The sequence below is a fragment of the Taudactylus pleione genome, unplaced genomic scaffold (assembly GCF_031769625.1).
Source record: "Taudactylus pleione unplaced genomic scaffold, aTauple2 ptg000201l, whole genome shotgun sequence".
Taxonomy (NCBI): domain Eukaryota; kingdom Metazoa; phylum Chordata; class Amphibia; order Anura; family Myobatrachidae; genus Taudactylus; species Taudactylus pleione.
This window is the reverse complement of record NW_028284603.1, coordinates 14,673,307-14,693,421: the sequence shown is the minus strand read 5'-3', so window position 1 is coordinate 14,693,421 and position 20,115 is coordinate 14,673,307.

Here is a 20,115-nt window from a genome sequence, read left to right as displayed (position 1 = left end):
TTATCTATGTTATAACAAATATGTGATTATAATACATATAAAAAACGAGTTTGGTATGAAATACCGGCAGTCGGCATGCGTGCTGTCAAAATGCTGACAGGGGCATCCCGATGCTCGGTATCCCAACAGGTGTCGGGTAAGAATACAAACCCTCCCTCCTTCTCCCCCTAACCCTCCATTCTTGCACCCTAACCCTCTCCACCCCGCACCCTAACCCTCCCCGTTAGTGCCTAAATCTAACCCTCCTCCCTTGGTGCCTGAACCTAACCACCTCCCTTGGTGCCTAAACCTAACCATCCCCCCTTAGTGACTAACCCTAACCCCCCCAGTGGTGCCTAACCCCACTTCCAGTGGTACCTAACCCTAACCTCCCCACCTAAACCATAACCCTATCCCCCCGAGGTGCCTAAACCTAACCCCCCCCATGCGGATAACAGCTAAAACGCCCTTGTGTACTTACAATCGGGATGGCAGCTGTCGAGATTCTGGTGTTGGTATTTAGACTGGCGTCGGGATTTTGTTGCCTATGTTTAGTCCCAGGTCGGGCTTCCGACATCGGGATTTCAACAGGCGGCATCCCGTCCACCGGCAAACTAACTACATCCCATAAAAAATATCTTTCAACCATAAATCATTGTAAACATATACACCATATGAGAAATTAAAGGATTTTCAATCTTTTGTCTTAGATAAAGCTCCACATGGGAGCAAAACACGTTAGTATTGACATTTACAGGTGGTCTTGTGCTGTACTATATGCTGTGTGTATTGGATGTGACTCCCACAAGCCCGCTGTCCGCTGACAGTCTCTTTCCGCTTACCGTGACTGGGAAAATCTATAGCACTGGCCAGACATACAAAGCGGAGCCGTATGGTGAGATCCGTATTTAATTACAGCCTGCACAACGTGCATATTTGGAATCCTTACCTGTTCATTGCGATTGGTCTCCTACCACTGACCACAGGAGAGACCATACTACAGCTACTAGCCCAGGGCTGCAACTAGGGTGGACTAAGGGGGCACATGATCAGGGTGCCGAACTTGATGGGGTACCGGGAGGCTAGGTTGCTGCTCTTGTGGGTTTGGAGCCGCATCCCGGCCTTGACAGGCACAGAGATACTGTCAGTCTAATTGTTGCGGGTCGCCAGCCAATCAGAGCTCGTGGACCGGCAACCAATCAGCAGAGGCTTCCAGTCCGTGAGCTCCAATTGGTTCCCGAGCAGTGCCACATTACAATGATGGCAGTACTGACAGTTCCCCAATGTGTGGCAGCACCGTACCGCACCACCCTGAGCTTACCCACCGCATGGCCCTGGCAGGTAAGAGAATAAGGGGAATTACTGTGGCTTAATGTATAAGGGGCATTACTGTGGCATAATGTATATGGGCATTACTGTGGCATAAATGTATAAGGGACATTACTGTGGCTTAATGAATATGGGGCATTTCTGTGGCTTAATGTATAAGGGACATTACTGCGGCATAATGTGTTGTAAGGGGCATTACTGTGGCAGAATGTATTATAACAGGGACATTACTGTGTGGAATAATGTGTTGTAAGGGGCATTACTGTAGCATAATGTGTTTTAAGGGTCATTAATGTGTGGCATAATGTGTTGTAAGGGGCATTATTGTGTTGCATAATGTGTTGCAAGGGACATTACTGTGGTAACAGGGACAATACTGTGTGGCATAATGTGTTGTAAGGGGCATTACTGTAGCATAATGTGTTTTAAGGGTCATTAATGTGTGGCATAATGTGTTGTAAGGGGCATTACTGTGGCATAATGTGTTATAAGGGACATTACTGGGGCATAATGTGTTATAAGGGACCCAAATGTTTGGGTAAGTGAGTATATTTTTTGGTGCCCCCCTATGCAGTGCCCCTTTTACAGTGCCCCCAGTAGTGGTCCCCCCTGTGCAGTGCCCCTTGTGCCCCCAGTAGTAAGCCCGTTATATAGTGCCCCCAGTAGTAATCCCCCTGTGCAGTGCCCCCAGTAGTGGTACCCCCTATGCAGTGCCCCTTATATAGTGCCCCCAGTAGTGGTCCCCCCTGTGCAGTGCCCCTTGTGCCCCCAGTAGTAAGCACCTTATATAGTGCCCCCAGTAGTACTCCCCCTATGCAGTTTTCCCAGTAGTGGTACCCCCTATGCAGTGCCCCTTATATAGTGCCCCCAGTAGTAGTCCCACCCATGCAGTGCCCCCAATAGTGGTACCCCTTATGCAATGCCCTTTAAACAGTGGCCCCAGTTGTAGTTCTCCCCCCCCCATGCAGTAGCCCCAGTATTGCCTTTTATATAGTGCCCCCAGTAGTGGTCCCTCGATGCAGTGGTACTCCCCCCTCCCCCCCTTGTAGTGCCCCCAGTGGTAGCCCCCCCTTGTAGTGGTCCCCCGCTTGCAGTGCCCCTAGTAGTAGTCCCCCCTTGTAGTAGTCCCCCCTTGTTGTGCTCCCAGTGGAGGTTCCTCCCCCCCTATGCAGTGCCCCAGTAGTAGCCACCCCCTTGTAGTAGTCCCCCCTTTGTAGTAGTCCCCCCCTTGTCGTGCCCCCAGTGGAGGTTCCCCCCCTATGCAGTGCCCCAGTAGTAGCCACCCCCTTGTAGTAGTCCCCCCTTTGTAACAGCCCTCCCCTATGCAGTGCCCCAGTAGTAGCCACTCCCTTGTAGTAGTCCCCCTTTGTAGCAGTCCCCCCCTTGTTGTGCCCCCAGTGGAGGTTCCCCCCCTATGCAATGCCCCAGTAGTAACCCCAACGAGTAGACACACATGTAATAAAAATACTTACCTGAATCCCCGCTCCGGCCGCCGCCATCCGCTCCTCAGTCCATCCATTATTGGAGAGACGTCATGATGTCCGTCCCATTACCCACTACTCTGGCAGTGGGCGGAGTAGCCAATGAGAGTCTGACTGACTCTCATTGGCTGCTAATCAAAACAAACACACAGCTGCCGGTGCCAGCGGCGGTGTGTTTGTCACTATGTAGTGCTGACCGAACTCCGTCCGGTCAGCGCTACACGCGCGGTGCATCTGCGACACAGAGACACAGTCTGCCCACGGCCCGCATGGTCGCAGCTGAGGCGCCCTCCACTATGTGGCGCCCTACTCAGCTGCGTACCATGCGTAATGGTAGAACCGGCCCTGGTTATAAAGGACATTACTGTGGCATAATGTGTTGTAAGGGTCATCAGGGCCGCCACCATGGGGGGGCAGCCAGTACTCCTGTACCGGGCCCGGACAGCTGAGGGGCCCGGCTGCCAGCAGAGTAATTGCTACAGTAATTCATAACCCTCACTCAGGACAGAGAGAGTTTTATTAATGAGTCATCACACACAGGACACAGATGAGCTGTATGTGATGAGTAATTCATTAATTATGTCTCCGGCCAGCGCTGCATGATCAGCACATACCTACCTAGCACCAATGTCCTGCTTCTGATACTGTGAATCAGGAGCAGCTGCATTACGACCATCTTATAATAAAGTTAGGAGCACTGGGCCCCCTCTTGCAGACAGGTCCCCCTCTCAGGACCCCATCAAATAAGTAAGCAGTATCACCTCTGCGAGTCTGCCTCTATACTAGTTGCTCCACCCACAGCTCTCTTCCTGTCCTCCCCCCTGCTCTCATTGGCCAGATACTATGTGCACTGCACCGAGGAAAGAAATGTGAGCGAGCAACTACACACACAGCGGTGCCTCTGTCCCCTCCCCCCTCCTATACAATCTATCTGTCCCACTGTCCCCTTTACTATGCCTGAATCCTGCCTCTGTCCCCCCTCCCCAAATCTCTATCTCTGTACTCTCCCCATATGTGTCTTTGTTCCCTCATATCTGTGCCCCTGTTCCCACATTCCTCAGCTTTTGCCCCCTCTCCAACAACCACCAACCAACTGGAGAGGGGGGGACCACCTGAACATCATGGACTAACATGAGATGAAATGGGTGACTGTGGCGGCTCCAAAGGTGGGGCTGCAGCACAGTCCAAGTTACAAATAGGGGAGCCATACAATCTGTCATTTCAAACACTGCCAAACATAGATGCCTGGGACTCACTGGCAGTTGGTGTGGCCTCCCCTATTTGAATTTTGGATTGTACTGCAGCCTCACCCCTGGAGCCGCCACTGAATGGGTCTATACTCTTGCAGGGGTATTCAATATGAAACGTAAACTTCGCCGTCTATGCGGGTCGAAGTTTTCGCCGCACATCGGAGCTTTTGCCGGCAAAAAAGTATCGCGCGCGCCCCCGATTATACCCGTATTCAATATGAAATCATCGAAAATGGCACCCGGCGAATGTGAAATCAGCAAAAACTTCGCTGATTTTTGGGGAAATGACCCTAACACCCCCAAAAAGATGCTCTGAAATGGGGGATCACTCTGGATACCCCCGATTAGCCCTGCTGAAGGTTTTTGGGGTCTTTAAACGGACTCAATAGCTGCTATTTTGGGGATTTGGGAAAGTGGTGAAGAATAGTATTTAGAAGTTTTTTTTGCTGAAAATAAGTAGTCCCAGCAAATTTGGGGTACTTGAAAATGAGGGTGAGCATATTTAAAAATTGCTAAAGTGAAGTTTAAAAAAATTTGAAAAATCCACCTGCAGCAAACACCTGCAATGAAAAAAACACCTGGGGCATACTTAGGGACCCCCCTAGATTGTAGTTCGCTAGTGTTTAACTTTGTACCCCCCAATTTTTTTTTCACCCCCAAAATGAAGGTGCTTTTTTTGGCACAGTTTACCTTTAGGGGACTGTCTGAAGGTTGCAGGCTGGTTTCCGAAATGTTGCACCCCAAAACCCCAATTCTGCACTTTTTTTCGCCACCCATTCCTTGGTGATACTTTTCCGCAGGGTCGAATGCAATATACTTTTCGCACCAGCAAAAAGTTTTCAAATTGAATACGGTGTAAAAGTCAAACCGGCGAAAATGATGTCATCCGAGCGAAAACCTCGCAGAAACTGCGTTTTCGCTCCATATTGAATACCCCTATAAGTCTAAATACAGTACCATGGCACCAAAAGACTTAAATATAGAATTCAACAACAGAATCTTGATGAAATAGTTAACCCCTCGTAAATAACCATAGTTCTCACTTCCCCATCCTTCCCCTTCACAACCTTTCCATCATTCATATCCGGTTAGATTCACATCACCATCATAACATATAAGATCCAGTTCCACGGCATGACCGTTACTACAGTTGTAACACATATGTTCAGATATACATCATATACATTCGATTTAGGTAATGCAGAATTCTTGGCTCAAGTAATCTCTACATGTAACACAGAATAACACCTGCGAAACAACAAACACCTGACTACGACGTAACATGACAATATGACGAGATATGGCAACACTATTCTTTACGTAGCCCCTGAGCTATGATTCTGACATACATCCAATTTCAAATTGGACCATTAACCCGGCAATACCTGATATAATTTTAGATATACCACACAACCAATCATCACTTTGCAATGTGAGACATTCTACCATATAGAAGAAAAAGTCTGGCACACAGCTTTATTTTTTATTAATTTATTTTATATTATATTATTTATATTTATATTTTTATTCTGGATTTCACACATATATTTATATACTAATTTCCCTCAGCCAACACCAATTATTAACGCTATTCTACTATCTATACTGTTTAGATCAGTGGTTCTCAAACTCGGTCCTTAGGACCCCACACAGTTCACGTTTTCCAGGTCACCCAGCAGGTGCACACCAGGTGTACTCATTACTCAGTACACAGCAGGTGTACTCATTACTCACTGACACATTTTAAAAGATCCACAGGTGGAGCTAATTATTTCACTTGCGATTCTGTGAGGAGTCCTGGAAAACATGCACTGTTTGGGTTCTTGAGGACCGAGTTTGAGAACCTGTGGTTTAGATACATCCAATAAAGACTGACACACCCTACATTGCATCTCAACATAGGAACAGTTGGATCCCGATTAGGTTTTTTTTTACACTAGATGCTCAGCATCAGGCAGGATTTGCCCACTAGGAGGTGTTTGGCTGGATTGCAGGATATCTACCAGCCAGTTAATCACACACACACATTCTTGAAGAAGGCCTTGATAGGCCGAAACGCGTCGACAGACACATGATCAAACACACAGAGGACACAAGTTGCAGTGAGACCAGTGCATGGTCTCGCGCTGCCCGAGTTTCCTCCTATTCCTGCTTGAAAGTCTCACCCCGCTGCTTACTACAGCGCCCTGCACCGCGGAGGACAAGGATCCTTTCTGGCTTCCAAACAACGGAATTCCTCTTGCTTATAAGAACCAAGACATCACCCAATCACCCACACTTCCACATCTTTCCCTGGGAACTGACTCCAGAGAGCAGGAGCGTTAAAGGACCCTGGTGACATCGAGTGGTGAGCACAACATAGCGGGACACCGCTACTGTACATCACATACAACTGTCACACTGTTTATATACTTTGACTATCCTTCGCAGTGAGGGTAACGTATGCTATCTGTGACATGCGGTTAAGAGACCCGCCATATAAGGGAACTCTGACATCCCAATGTGTACAATCATAGATGGAATGTTTATATAGTTACACACACAGTGTACATAGGGTGACGTAAGTAACATACGGAGAGTAACCCTCTAAAGGGGCACACTCACCACCCAAGTAATTCCTATTTTACACTTTGCCCACCCAGAGTCAAGTGGGTGGGTCACTAGGTGCTTGGAGGGAAACGTATTGCTGCTGGCACAGTACGGATAGAGGCAGCCTAAAGGAGCCATCTAAACTCCCTCACAACCACACACAGATTTGGGCTGTTTTAACCCATAAATTGTTGAAAATTGAAGCATTGTGTCTGCCAATCATTAAACAACTTTATTTCCATATTTTAGAGTCACTGAGATTTCTTATTGAATTCATTCATTTAACATTCAGATACATCATTAGTTTTAGGAAAATCGAGATTTTGCATACAAAATAATAAGTATTTTTTATAGGTGTAAGGATTGAAAATCCTCCATTTATATTCATTTCTCATATGGGGTTCTATTTATTAACATTATTTTTAGTAAAATAAAGTGAGAAACGGTGTTTTCACACCCTTTGCACATTATTTTAGTATCACCTAAAGTTACTAATGGGCGATTGGAGTAGAATTCGTAAAATTCTACTCCAAGCCCTAATTATCACTTATTTTTAGTAATCAGATAGCATTTCCCATAATTGTAATAGGAAATGCGATCTGTGTGCAAGCTACCAAAAATAAATTGTGAAAAAACACCGGGGAAAGCCCTGTGATAATAACGCCACCTGGAGGTGGCGTTATCCAGGGTCTCCCCCAGTTACCGGACTCCTGCACTGCTCTAAAAGGCAGAGCAGAGCCCGGAACCGGCCCCAGTGATCAGCTGAGTGGCAGACCTCACGCTGATACACTGCTGAAAAAAAAAAAAAACTTTCCAGAGTCCAGGGACCGGAGATCGGGGCTCCAGTGATGTCCTGCCTCTGGCCAGGTGGTCTCCCAACCTGCACTGGGGCCCGGTCGTCACACCTGGTCCCAGTGCAGGATGGGATTTCAGCTGACCGGAGCCACGGAGGACATCACCGGAGCACCGATCACCGGAGGTGTGTAATTAAAGGAGGGGGGTCGCGGGGGGAGAGGGGGTGTCACGAACCTCAGGGGGGCAGGGCTTAGCGGCGGCCAGTCAGCGCATGTGCGGGTACTTGTTACAGTATTTTTTGCAAAAATACAGTGATAAGTGTGCTGAGGGGATTCGCAGGGACAGAGCTTTACCGCAATGCGAATTCAGTCAGTAATATCACACTACAATCTGCATTCAAAATGCGGATTGTAGTAAATAGAGCCCACGGTGTATATGTTTACAATGGTTCATGGTTGAAAGATATGTTTTTTTTATATGTATTTTAATCACATACTTGTTATAACATAGATGCTAATATTATTGTGATTTGGATTACATCTTTTTAAATGGATAAATATACAAGCGTGTCTATTGTTGATTTCAGCCAAGGCAAATATAAGGTATTCCAATGCAGCACCTGATATATAATAAAATAGAAGACTGTATAACATTTGCACCTTCCTCTTTCTCCTCCTTAGGTCATGTCACGCAGAAGTAGCTTCCTCTGATCAGCTCTTCTTCGATAGCTTCAACTGTGGCCCCAACTATGATGTTTTTTAATAGCAGTCATTGCAGAATTACAGACCTGGATGGAACTGGAAGCTGCAAATGACAGCTTGCTGGACAGACTGACGCACTTCAGTGAACTCGATCAACTGCAGAATAACAGTTAAAATCGAGTATGTAAAATAAATAACTTTGCTATATTTCAAAGCCATGTATTTAATTTTTGATGGCAAAACTATTTCTTACATCACTGAGTCTATTTCTATAAATTCGCAGTACAGTACAATCATACACAAAAACTGCTTTTCTGCACCAACTTTGGCTTATTTTTATGTTTCCATTTATGGCTTTAGCTATGGCTGAGATGTCTAGGTGATGGCTAGATTATAGTGTTCCCTATGCATAATGACATGTGACACAAAAAGTGTGTATAGAGTTACCTCATATTTAAATAAATTATAAGGGCAAAGGTATGCTCATGGAAGATTACAGGTGCTGAAATCCTCATTTAATAATGAATGAAATAAGAAAAAAAGTGTTATCCTCTAGCATTAAACAAGCATTTGGATTGGCTCTTTTTGCAGGTCAGTGTGATTATCCTCTAGCATTAAACAAGCATTTGGATTGGCTCTTTTTGCAGGTCAGTGTGATTATCCTCTAGCATTAAACAAGCATTTGGATTGGCTCTTTTTGCAGGTCAGTGTGATTATCCTCTAGCATTAAACAAGCATTTGGATTGGCTCTTTTTGCAGGTCAGTGTGATTATCCTCTAGCATTAAACAAGCATTTGGATAGGCTCTTTTTGCAAGTCAGTGTGGTTTGTAGACTTTTCCAAAGTACTGTAGGGCTAATATACATTATCATGATGTAATATTGGTAGGGTTTGCATATACATGCTGCAGCAAATAAATATCTTGGTGAATAGATCAAAGTGCCCAAACACCACTAAATCTTTCTTTTGACCTTCCAGAAACAAAAACAGGCATAATGGATGGACCTGTAGAATCTCTGCTGCTATCAACGTCTCAGTTTCCATAAAGGCCCCTAACAATATTCTGCACTTGTCCCATCAGCATAGTAAGGAGGTTACCTGTGTATTGGGTCTGTACTAGCCAGGGGAACCTATGCCCGCCAACAGTCCCGGGCCCAGGCCTCCCAGGGATGGCTCTCAATATGGTATGGCTACACCTCTGCAGCATATAACATGAGCCCCAGTAACTGCAATAGGATGTGGCCACGCCCCCCTCCCCCAAACACACTTGAGCATAACCCTGATCAGATTCCTCGATAGCACAGCCCCTAAGGGGAAGGAGAGACACATGAAACTGTTCTCTATCGTTTTGATTGCCACAAAATTTCCTGCTTTTACTTACAGCTCTGAGGTGATATTAAAAACTTCCCATGGTGCACCACTGGCATGTCCTAGGCAGACATATTGGGTCTGGCACAGAGATGGTAGCAAAATGGGCACAAATGAGTCCGCATCAGCACCATGTGCATCTAGTTTATGACAAGTCATTATCATCATTAGTGTATTTGCGCATACCCCGTAGCAGGTGCAAAAGACACGCCTTCTAATAGGCACATATGTGCATAACTGCTGGTCTGCAGGAGCCCCATTTGCATGACCTTACATTAGAATGCCCCTTTCACATTGCGCCTTGATGCGTCTGCAATCGCTCATTTGCGTGCCTTTAGTTTCTGTGCATATGTTAAATGATGCAATTTCGCAAGGCAAAGCCGGTTTTAAATAACTCCCAGTGTCTTGAAATGTGTAGTGAAAGCTGAAAGATTACTTCCAGCACTGCAGAAATGACTCTTAAAAGAAAATTTCCCACAATGTTGACAGGGGCCATGCACGTGACTCTGTTACTAGCTACAGCATGACTGTGCATTCTCCTTACCAAACAGTTCACAACGTCAGCATTGGGGCGGACAGACTCCGGCCACTGCACAGACACAGAAACTCTCCTTCTTAAAGCTTCTGAAACATTATTGTAACTATTCAATTATTCAATAAATATTAGCGAAGAACAATTTAGAGAAGAAGAGAATCTGAGGCGACATTTATAATGGAATATAAACTGAAGCCTATTTTGTATATATAATAACTGGAATACTTCATTTCCATGTATGCATGTGGTCTGGTCTCAGCGAGCTCTCAGGAAACAGGGGATCACCAGTTAATGTGGGATACTGACACTTGGATTCTCTCCAAAGTGTTGTTACCACATCTGGACATTGGGTTCTGCATAATTATGTATTGGCGACATTGAGGAAGGTTATATGGGAGAAAGCAATGTGAGGGTCATTTCTAAAATATAGTGATTTTTAATTAGTGGTATTTATCCTTTTGGTTGAATAAAACAATTAAAAGGCTCATACACATTCAACGCCTATAGCCTAAGAAGAGCACTTTGGGATCTATTCATCATCACTTAATTTCTACAAAAGCATTTCACCTGCTTTTGTAGAAATTAATGATGATGATTAGACCCAAAGTGCTCTGTTTGGAACCCGATAATCAGTGGCGTAACTAGGGTATCTGGAGCCCAGGACAAGTAACAAAAAATGGAGCACCTCCCCCCCAATTATGTGTGCGGTGAAAAAGCGGGCGTGGTCACGTGCCACAAGGGGCGTGGCCATTGGAAAATGGGGGCATGTCAACATGACAGACCACCATTTCTCATTACTCTGGGAACATTCCTTTCCATTCCATATGCACCTTAATGCCCCAGTAGTAGTGACCCTCTTGCAATGCCCACTGTAGTAGTGCCCCTTATGCAATGTCCCCAGTAACAGTGCCTCCTGTAGTAGTGCCCCTTATACAGTATATACAGTGCTCCCAGTTATGCACCCTTATGCAGGGCTCCCAGTAGTGCCCCTTATGCAGTGCCCCATACACAGTGTCCCCAGTAGTGTCCCTTATACAGTGCCCCCAGTAGTGCAACTTATACAGTGCACCCAGTAGTGCCCCTTATAGAGTCCCGCTAGTAGTGGTCCACCTATGCAGTGCCCCTAGTAGTGCCCATTATATAGTTCCCTAGTAGTGATCCCCCCTATGCAGTGCCCCCAGTAGTGCCCCTTATATAGTGCCCCCCATAGTATTCCCCCCTATGTAGTGACCCCAGTAGTGCCTCTTATATAGTGCCTCCAGTATTAGTCCACCCTATGCTGTGCCCCCAGTAGTGGTCCTTATATAGTGCCCCCAATAGTAGTCCCCCCCCTATGCAGTGCCCCTAAGAGAGTGCCCCCAGTGGTAATCCCCCCTATGCTGTGCCCCCAGTAGTGCTCCTTTTATAGTGCCCCCAGTAGTAGTCCCCCCTATGCAGCCCCCCAGTAGTAGTCCCCCCCTATGCAGTGCCCCGAGTAGTGGTGCCCCCTATGCAGTGCCAATACCCCTTACATATATAGGACAAAGACACACAAAAAAAACCCCACAACACTTACCTAAATCCCCGCTCCTGCATCCGCCACTGTCCACTCCTCCGTCCTCCTGGCCCACTCTGCACTATGGGAGAGACGTCATGACATCTCTCCCGTCACCAACTGCGAGAGCCGGAAGGCAGAGCTCATGGGTGAGCTCCAGCCCGCCTCTGGCCCTGGGTACAGCATCCAATGAGAGTCTGTCTGACAGCTTTTTTAAAATACATTTTTGTACTATGTTATATATGTTGTATATGTCAGTCTTATTTTCACCTTTCTTTTCATGTATATGTAATATCTTTGCGCTGTCAAATTTGTGACTTGCCCTTACTGGGCTGATCAACTAGCGTTATTCATTTTCAGATATACTGTTATTTTGTGTATTCAACAAATAGGTTTTATGCATAGGATCTCGAATTGTTCTTCTTTGCATACATTATATCTGTTTTTTCTTAGAGAACTTCTGCCTACAATTATTTAGTAACGGTACGTTGGGCACAGAGCAATTTACCCTTCTTTTACGCTAGTACACAGGTATATATGATTACGCTATTTGGGACTTTTCACACACACAGTCTCGCATTTATTATTTTTGTATTTTTTTGTTGATATACTGCATGTGTATGTTTTTGGTCATTAGTTTAATATATATTGTTTCTCTATGTTTACAAGCCAGAATTTAGACCCTTATTTTATCTAGTATTTACTAAAAGGTATGTTTTATATTTGATATGTTTTTCTTGTGATTGTGATATTTGGGGTGTGCCTCGCAAAGGAGTCCTTCTCTTTACCTCTGTTTTTGCCATTTAGACCTCTGCCAGCATATGCAATCGCAGGGACTTAATTATTCACGCCCGTTTAATGGCGCTCAAATGCACAGGCATGCCTGTGTTCTGCCGACCACCCCCTCTCACTGCAATTGCTTCCAGTTCGCAGCACCTGATTCACGCATGCGCACTGTGCAGAACACAAACATTGCCCGGCTGCGTGCGAACGTGCGTGCGAACGCAGCCTTGCGATCCAACCTGAATAGGGCCCATAGTGCCCCTGATTCACATTACACCACATAGTTGTGTCCCTTATTCATGTTCTGACACAGTAGTGCAACTGTTACACAATTCCCACATTAGTGCCCCTTATACACAATGCCCACAGTAGTAGTGCCTCTTATACACAATGCCTACAGCTGTAGTGCCCCTTATACAATGCCCACAGCGGTAGTGCCCATTACACATAATGTCCACAGCAGTAGTGCCCCATATGCAATGCCCACTGTAGTGGTAGTTGCCCCTTATGCAGTGCCCCCAGTAGTGGTAGTGCTACTTATGCAGTGGCCATGGTAGTGGTACCCCTTATGCAGTACCCCCTATGCAATGCTGCCATTAGTAGTGCCCCCTGTAGTAGTGCTCCCAGTGTTAGTGCCCCCATTAGTAATTCCCCCTGTATAGTGCCCCTTGTAATAGTGCCCCCAGTGGTAATGCCCCCAGTAGTAATGCCTCCATTAGTTATGCCCCCAGTAGTAGTGCCCCCAGTGGTAATGCCCTGTGCGGTAGTGCCCCCAGTAGTAATACCCCCTGCGGTAGTGCCCCCAGTAGTAATGCCCCCAGTAGTAGTGCCCCCAGTAGTAATGCCCCCTGCGGTAGTGCCCCCAGTAGTAATGCCCCCTGTGGTAGTGCCCCCAGTTGTAAAGCCCCCTGTGGTAGTGTCCTCAGTAGTAATGCCCCCTGTGGTAATGTCCCCTGTAGTAGCGCCCCAATTCATAGTGTCTCCAGAAGTAATTCCCCCTGTAGTAGTGCTCCTTGTAGTAATGCCCCATGTAGTAGTGCCCCCTGTAGTAGTGCCCCAGTGATAATGCCCCCTGTAGTAGTTCCCCCAGTGGTAATGCCCCCATTAGTAGTGCCCCCTGTAGCAGTGCCCCCAGTGGTAATGCCCCTGTAGTAATTCCCCCTGTGGTTGTGCCCCCTGTAGTAATGCCCCAAGTCGTAATGCCCCCTGCAGTAGTGCCCCCAGTAGTAATGCTCCAAGTAGTAATGCCCTCCTGTGGTAGTGACCCAGCAGTAAATGCCCCTGTGGTATTGTCCCCTGTAGTAGTGCCCCCATTTGTAGTGTCTCCAGTAGTAATTCCCCCTGTAGTAATGCTCCCTGTAGTAGTGCCCCAGTGATAATGCCCCCAGTAGTAATGCCCCCTGTAGTAGTGTCCCCAGTGATAATGCCCCCAGTAGTAATGCTCCCTGTGGTAGTGCCCCCAGTAGTAATGCCCCCTGTGGTATTGTCCCCCATAGTAGTGCCCCCATTTGTAGAGCCTCCAGAAGTAATTCCCCCTGTAGTAGTGCTCCCTATAGTAATGCCCCCTGTGGTAGTGCCCCAGTGATAATGCCCCCTGTGGTATTGTCCCCTGTAGTAGTGCCCTCAGTGATAATGCTCCCTGTAGTAATGCTCCCTGTAGTAGTGCCCCCAGTAGTAATGCCCCTATGGTAGTGCCCCCTGTGCTAGTGCCCCCAGTAGTAATGCCCCTAGTAGTAATTCCCTCTGTGGTAGTGCCGCCATTAGTAGTGCCGCTTACACAAAAAAAATAATACCTTAAGCCCCGCTCCTGCGTCTGACCGCTGCTGTCCGTTTGGTCACCTGCTCCTCGGAACTATGGGAGAGACGTCATGACGTCTCTCCCATAGTGCACACTTCGGAGCCGTAACCCAGAGCTCGTTGTGGGGAAGGAGCCGGGCGCCTGCTGGTAACAAAATCTCAGTGGGTGCCCGGTATCTCCCTACGGCGCCGGGCTGACATCCTAGGATTGGTGGGCCAGAGGAGGTGGAACTGGTTCCACACCATTCCAGCTCACTTTAACCCCTCGGGGTACTCTGCTTATTATTATCACAGTGTTCCCCCCAGGTATTTTTTTACTTTTTTTTCTTTGGTAAATTGGAAGCAGATCGTTACAAGTATGGGAAATGCAATTTGCTTACTAAAAATATGCGAATTAAAAGGCTTGGAGTAGTATTTTTATGAAAACTGCTCCAAAAAGCCTATAATACATTTAAGTGAAACTAAAACAGGGGTAGCCAACCCTGGTCCTCGAGAGCTACCAACAGTGCATGTTTTCCAGGTCACCTCACAGAATTGCAAGTGAAATACTTAGCTCCACCTGTTGATCTTTTCAAATATGTCAGTGAGTAATGAATGCACCAGCTTGGTTGTCTGGAAACTGTGAACTGTTAGTAGCTCTCGAGGACTGAGGTTGGCTACCTCTGAACTAAAATATTGTGAAAAGGGTGTGACACCCTTTTTTTTAATTTTTTTAGTACAAAATAGATTGATAAATAGGGCCCACAGTGTGAAATGGCTATTCTGCCGAATGGCAATGAAAAGGCCAAACATGAATATTGTGTCACCAGAAGTTTGCACTTCTGCAAAGCAGTATAATTCAGTTAAATTCGATTTGTGGTGAAAAAATATTTAAATAACTAGAATTACAGAACATGACAACTGGAAATATCCCCATAGACATGAGGAACAGGATTGGATGGGTATTCTTGCATGACTTCGGGCATCAGGAGAAATATCCCCATAGACATGAGGAACAGGATTGGATGGGTATTCTTGCATGACTTCGGGCATCAGGAGAAATATCCCCATAGACAGGAGGAACAGGATTGGATGGGTATTCTTGCATGACTTCGGGCATCAGGAGAAATATCCCCATAGACAGGAGGAACAGGATTGGATGGGTATTCTCGCATGACTTCGGGCATCAGGAGAAATATCCCCATAGACAGGAGGAACAGGATTGGATGCATATTCTTGCATGCCATGAGGCATCAGGAGAACCCTACTGTATTCATAAATAAAGGTCTCGGATTTCCTACTTCCCTCCTCTACTGTATAACCTCCTCCACCTAACAACAAGATGAATAAATGACAACCGCATGAATTTCTAATGCCTCTTGAAAGTTGTGAGAAAAGCAGAACTGATGCCTATAATATCCTTAGAAATTTAGTATAACATTTGCTATTTAAAGGGGAATTCTGTCTCAAGGTGACTTTAACTAAACCCTTTCACACTGCAACCCATCGGCATCTCCTACCTTTCTGCAGGGGGCTGCCTGGGCTGTAGTCCACACCCCCTTTGTGCGGTGGCGGCGGCTGTGCGCAGTCCTCCTTGTTCAATGCGCATGCGTGAGAAAGAAAAAAAACACAAAAAAACAGCACATGCGCAGTAAACAGCAACGGCTAGGGGCTGCATTTTCTGCAGCCCCAGGCAGCTGAATAAAGGTGCCGTAATAAAAGCAGAAGCGCTGCCTATTGGAATTGCTTTCTGCTAATAACAGTCCAGACTGGCAGAACTGTGGTTCGCGATTTTCGGGGGGCTTTTTTGCCAAGTCCGTGGGATGCCTACTTTGGAACGAAGAGGACAGAACCTCGCATAAGAAATGGTGAGTATAGTTTTTTATGAAGTTATGGATACTTTACCGGAGAAGTGGACCGATAGCTACAGGGGTACATAGGTGAGTATGTGTACATGTGTGAGTGCATGTATGTTTAATAAACTTATACTGTCACAGTGTGTGTGTCCTTTGTTTTTTCTTTATATTTATTTCAGGTGAACTACAGGTACTAGTGGGCCGTTAATGTCCTGCATGCTGGTACAGTACTTGTGGTTCTCCAAGTACCAGCATGCAGGGCAGGCTTGCTGGGACCTGCAGTTCTAGACAATGTTTGCTATTCTTTATTTACACCACACCACTCAATCAACCCGCCACCCACCGCCACCAGGGGTGGCGGGGATAGCCCCCGGCTATCAGCCTGGGCCTGGGGTGCCCTGGACAGGGGGGCCCCTTTATTGGGTCCCCAGCTCTCCAGGGATCCCCAGCTTGGGGTGACTAGCAGTCAGGGCTAATGCTGCGGCTGGTGGGCCTGGTGAAAGGGCTCCCCTGGCTGTGGCATCAGTCCCCCACTAGGAAAAGGTTGGTGCTGGTTCTGGAAGATACAGGGGAACCCAACTAATTTTTTTCCCCTGTATTTCCAGAACCAGGACCTGACCAGAGCCCAGTGCTGGTTGCGCAGAATACGGGGGACCCCTATGTCATTCGTTCCCCGTATTGTGGCAACCAGGGCTGGTTCTGACTGGCCCAGTGCTGGTTGTGCTTAAGTACGGGGGACCCCTACGTCGTTTGTCCCCTGTATTTAAGCACACCCAGCACTGGGTCACCAATGCCCGAGGCTGGTTGCTCTTTTTTTGGGGGGGGGGGGGGGCACGCCATTTTTTTCTTTTTTTCACACAGGTTTTTTTTTTTATTGTACCGCAGCAGCACAGATGGGTCTCACGGTCCCGTCGGTGCTCTGTGTCAATGATACAGATGCAAGTAGCATGGATCTCCTGGTCCATGCGCAGGGATGTTTCTAGAGAGGAGGGGGCCCATGTGCCGCCTCCAACAGGGGCCCCCTCCTCTCCGTCCGGCGGCCGGCAGTGCACTGAGCTGTGCGCGGCCAGCGCCGGAGTTATAGACTCTGGGCACTAGAGTGTGCTCAGAGTCTATAGTGTATGCACAGGTCGCCGGGAAAATGGCAGCGGCGGCCATTTTCCCTGTACTGTGCATGCGCAAATGATGGTAAAATGGCCGCCGCAGCCATTTTCCAGTCGTTTTACAGCGCTGGACCTCCGTGCTGACGTGGGACTCTGGAGATGTAAGTAATATTATGAGTGCAGGGTGTGCGGTGCAGGGCCCCCCTGGAGCCAGGGGCCCGTGTTCCCCGCATACCCTGCACCCATTATAGATACGCCTCTGTCCGTGCGTGCATCTGTATCATTGAAATACACAGCAGCACAGACGGGTCTCACTGACCCATCCGTTCTCTGTGTCAATCATGTAGCACAGGTCTCCCGGGTCCGTGCAACATGCAAATGAGCACCATAACGCTGATTGGCTGAGAGCCGGGACAGATGGCTCTGTCAGCCAATCAGCACTTTGCCCATTGAAGGCAATGGCATTTTTAAAAATGGCAGCTTGAGGCAAAACTTTGAGATCAGGCACAGAGGATCGAGAGGTTTTGCCTTGATTAGGGATCCGGGACAGGAGGAGAGATCCGAGGGGCACCTCGGATCGCCCTGGATCCCCGAAGTTCGGGTGGGTTCGGTTCTCAGGGAACCGAACCCACTCATCCCTAGTTTTTATATAGGAAAAACTAATGTTATAATACACACTGTGTCACAGCTGTCACCAGGGAGACGGGCAGGTAGAGATTACAGCCTCCCCGTATGAAGCGGGGATGAAGTAAAAACTGGAACGTTCCAGACCATATGGAAAGGCTGTAATCTCTCCCTCCCCAGTGACAGCTGACACAGACATCGTCCGAATACCACCCAATCACCATGCTGTAAACGGATCTCGGCTCAGAAGGCCCGGGTTACTCGTTACCCATTTTCCCTGAGAGAACTGTTACTCAAGTGGCTGCGGCCTTTTTACTGACTGTGTGCTTGTCTCCCCTTGACATGTGCACACCTATCAATGTAAGAATAAAGATTATTTATTTATTTTTATTTATTAACCTTTATTTATATAGAGTCTCCATATATTAAGCAGTGTTTTACAGAGAATATTTAATTATTCACATACATGAACGAGCAGAGCGTGCAATCCATACTTACCTACTCTCCCGGAAGTTGCAGGAGGCTCTCAAATTTTCGGGGAGACCCCGGAAGAGTATACGGATTTCAGGCATCCTGCCCACTTCCTAGTGAATTGGGCAGGATGGGAAGATAATTGCCGGGAATCATGGCTCTTTATGGAGGGAGCGGGGATAAATGAAGTGAAAACACCTCATTTAGCCCCACCCCCTCTTTGCGTTCCTACGATTTGCGACTGTTTGCCGTGACGGGGCCTAATGACATAGAAACCCAGCCCTGGTCCCCCAAGTGGCCAGCTGTGCATGCTCTCCGGGCATCTCCTGGGGAGCAGATAATAAAAGTCAGTTATCATGGTGCAATCAATATTAGAGTTCACTTTGTGATAAGCCAACTAATCTACCAGTCTGTGGAGTGTGAGAGGAAAACCAATGATGCAAGAAAACTACTCAGACCTACTCTAGGGCTCTGAACAAATTCCAGCCCGCGGCCCCAGCAGCAATGGTACATTAATTTTGGTTAGAGTTCCCTATGTCAAGATAAAATAGAGATTGTGAAAATCTCTTTACATACTGTAGGTTGGGTGGTGTTACCAGCCCCCTATTCCATCTGGACAGGTAGATTTCTTTACGGGTTGTCAGGCCTCCAGCAATACGAGATGAGTTATAGGCATATACATCTACATGTTACCAAAATGGCTTTATTAAGCTTGGACCTGGACTTGGAGAAGACATTAGACAGGATGGGCTGCAGCTTTATAAGGCTGACTTTGTCCCACATGGCATTTAAAGACAAATATCTATATGGCATCATGTCACTATATAAAAACCCATCTGCAGACCTGTCTGTTAATGGCTTCCTGATGACCCAATTTAAAATATAACATGGTATTCTGCATTGATGCTCGGTACTGCTAGACTTTGTGGACCTCTAACGGCAAGAATCAGAGCTAATCTGGACATTGCGTACATCCGCGGAGGTTCCGAAATTGCCCTTTAGGCTGATGACACTCTGCCCACCCTCACCTGACCAATGGCCGCTCTCCCAAAACATACTTAAGGAATCACAGACATATTCACTGTCTGGATACAAGTTAAGTATATCTAAAACAGAGGTACTAGACCTAGATATTGCTTCCCATTTACATGGCAGTTCTCTCAAATCAGATACCTTGGTACTGTGGCCCTGATTCAGAGCCAGCCGCTCTGAATCAGGGCATATTTGTTTTTTCGTTTGGAGCGGCCTCCTGGCCGCTTGCATAGCTGTGGGTGACCACCCACAGCTATTGCAAGCGGCCATGATGATGGTCGCGGTGGTCAAGACCATCGCAACCATCGGGCTTGCGATGAGACCCTAGTGGTAGGGTCTCGTGGCCGCAAGCCCCAGAGAGCTTCCGGCTCTAATAGAGCCAGAAGCTCTCCCACTGACATCACTGGTGATGTCGTGGGGCCGCCCACAAACGGCAGGCATTCGCTTGGGAACGCCTCAGTTTGTGAAGCCACCCCCCCGCCACGCCTACAAAATGGGGCGAGCTGTCGATCAACATCAACAGCCGCCCCTTTGGTAGTGAGCCATGGAGCGAGTGCTTTTTGCGCACGCGCAGTGCACACGCCGCGCGTGCGCACTGGGCCACCATCGACCCTCTTGTGAGCGCTGTGCGCTTGCGAGCGGGTCTAAATCAGGCCTAGTATTCAATTAAGTAAACATTATGAAAAACTATACAGTACTCTGCTTGCTTCCCCCCACTTCAATAGAACATCAAAAGGGAATTCAACAAGATGGCACCCACGTTTTTATCTCCTGACTAGGGAGAGTAGCATCTCTTAAAATGTACATTATTATATTTATGTCAGACCCTTCTATTCAAAGTCCCAATTTTCTATTTTTCAGTACAAACTAATCTCTACTTTTATTTGGTCCATTAGACGAACATGGGTGA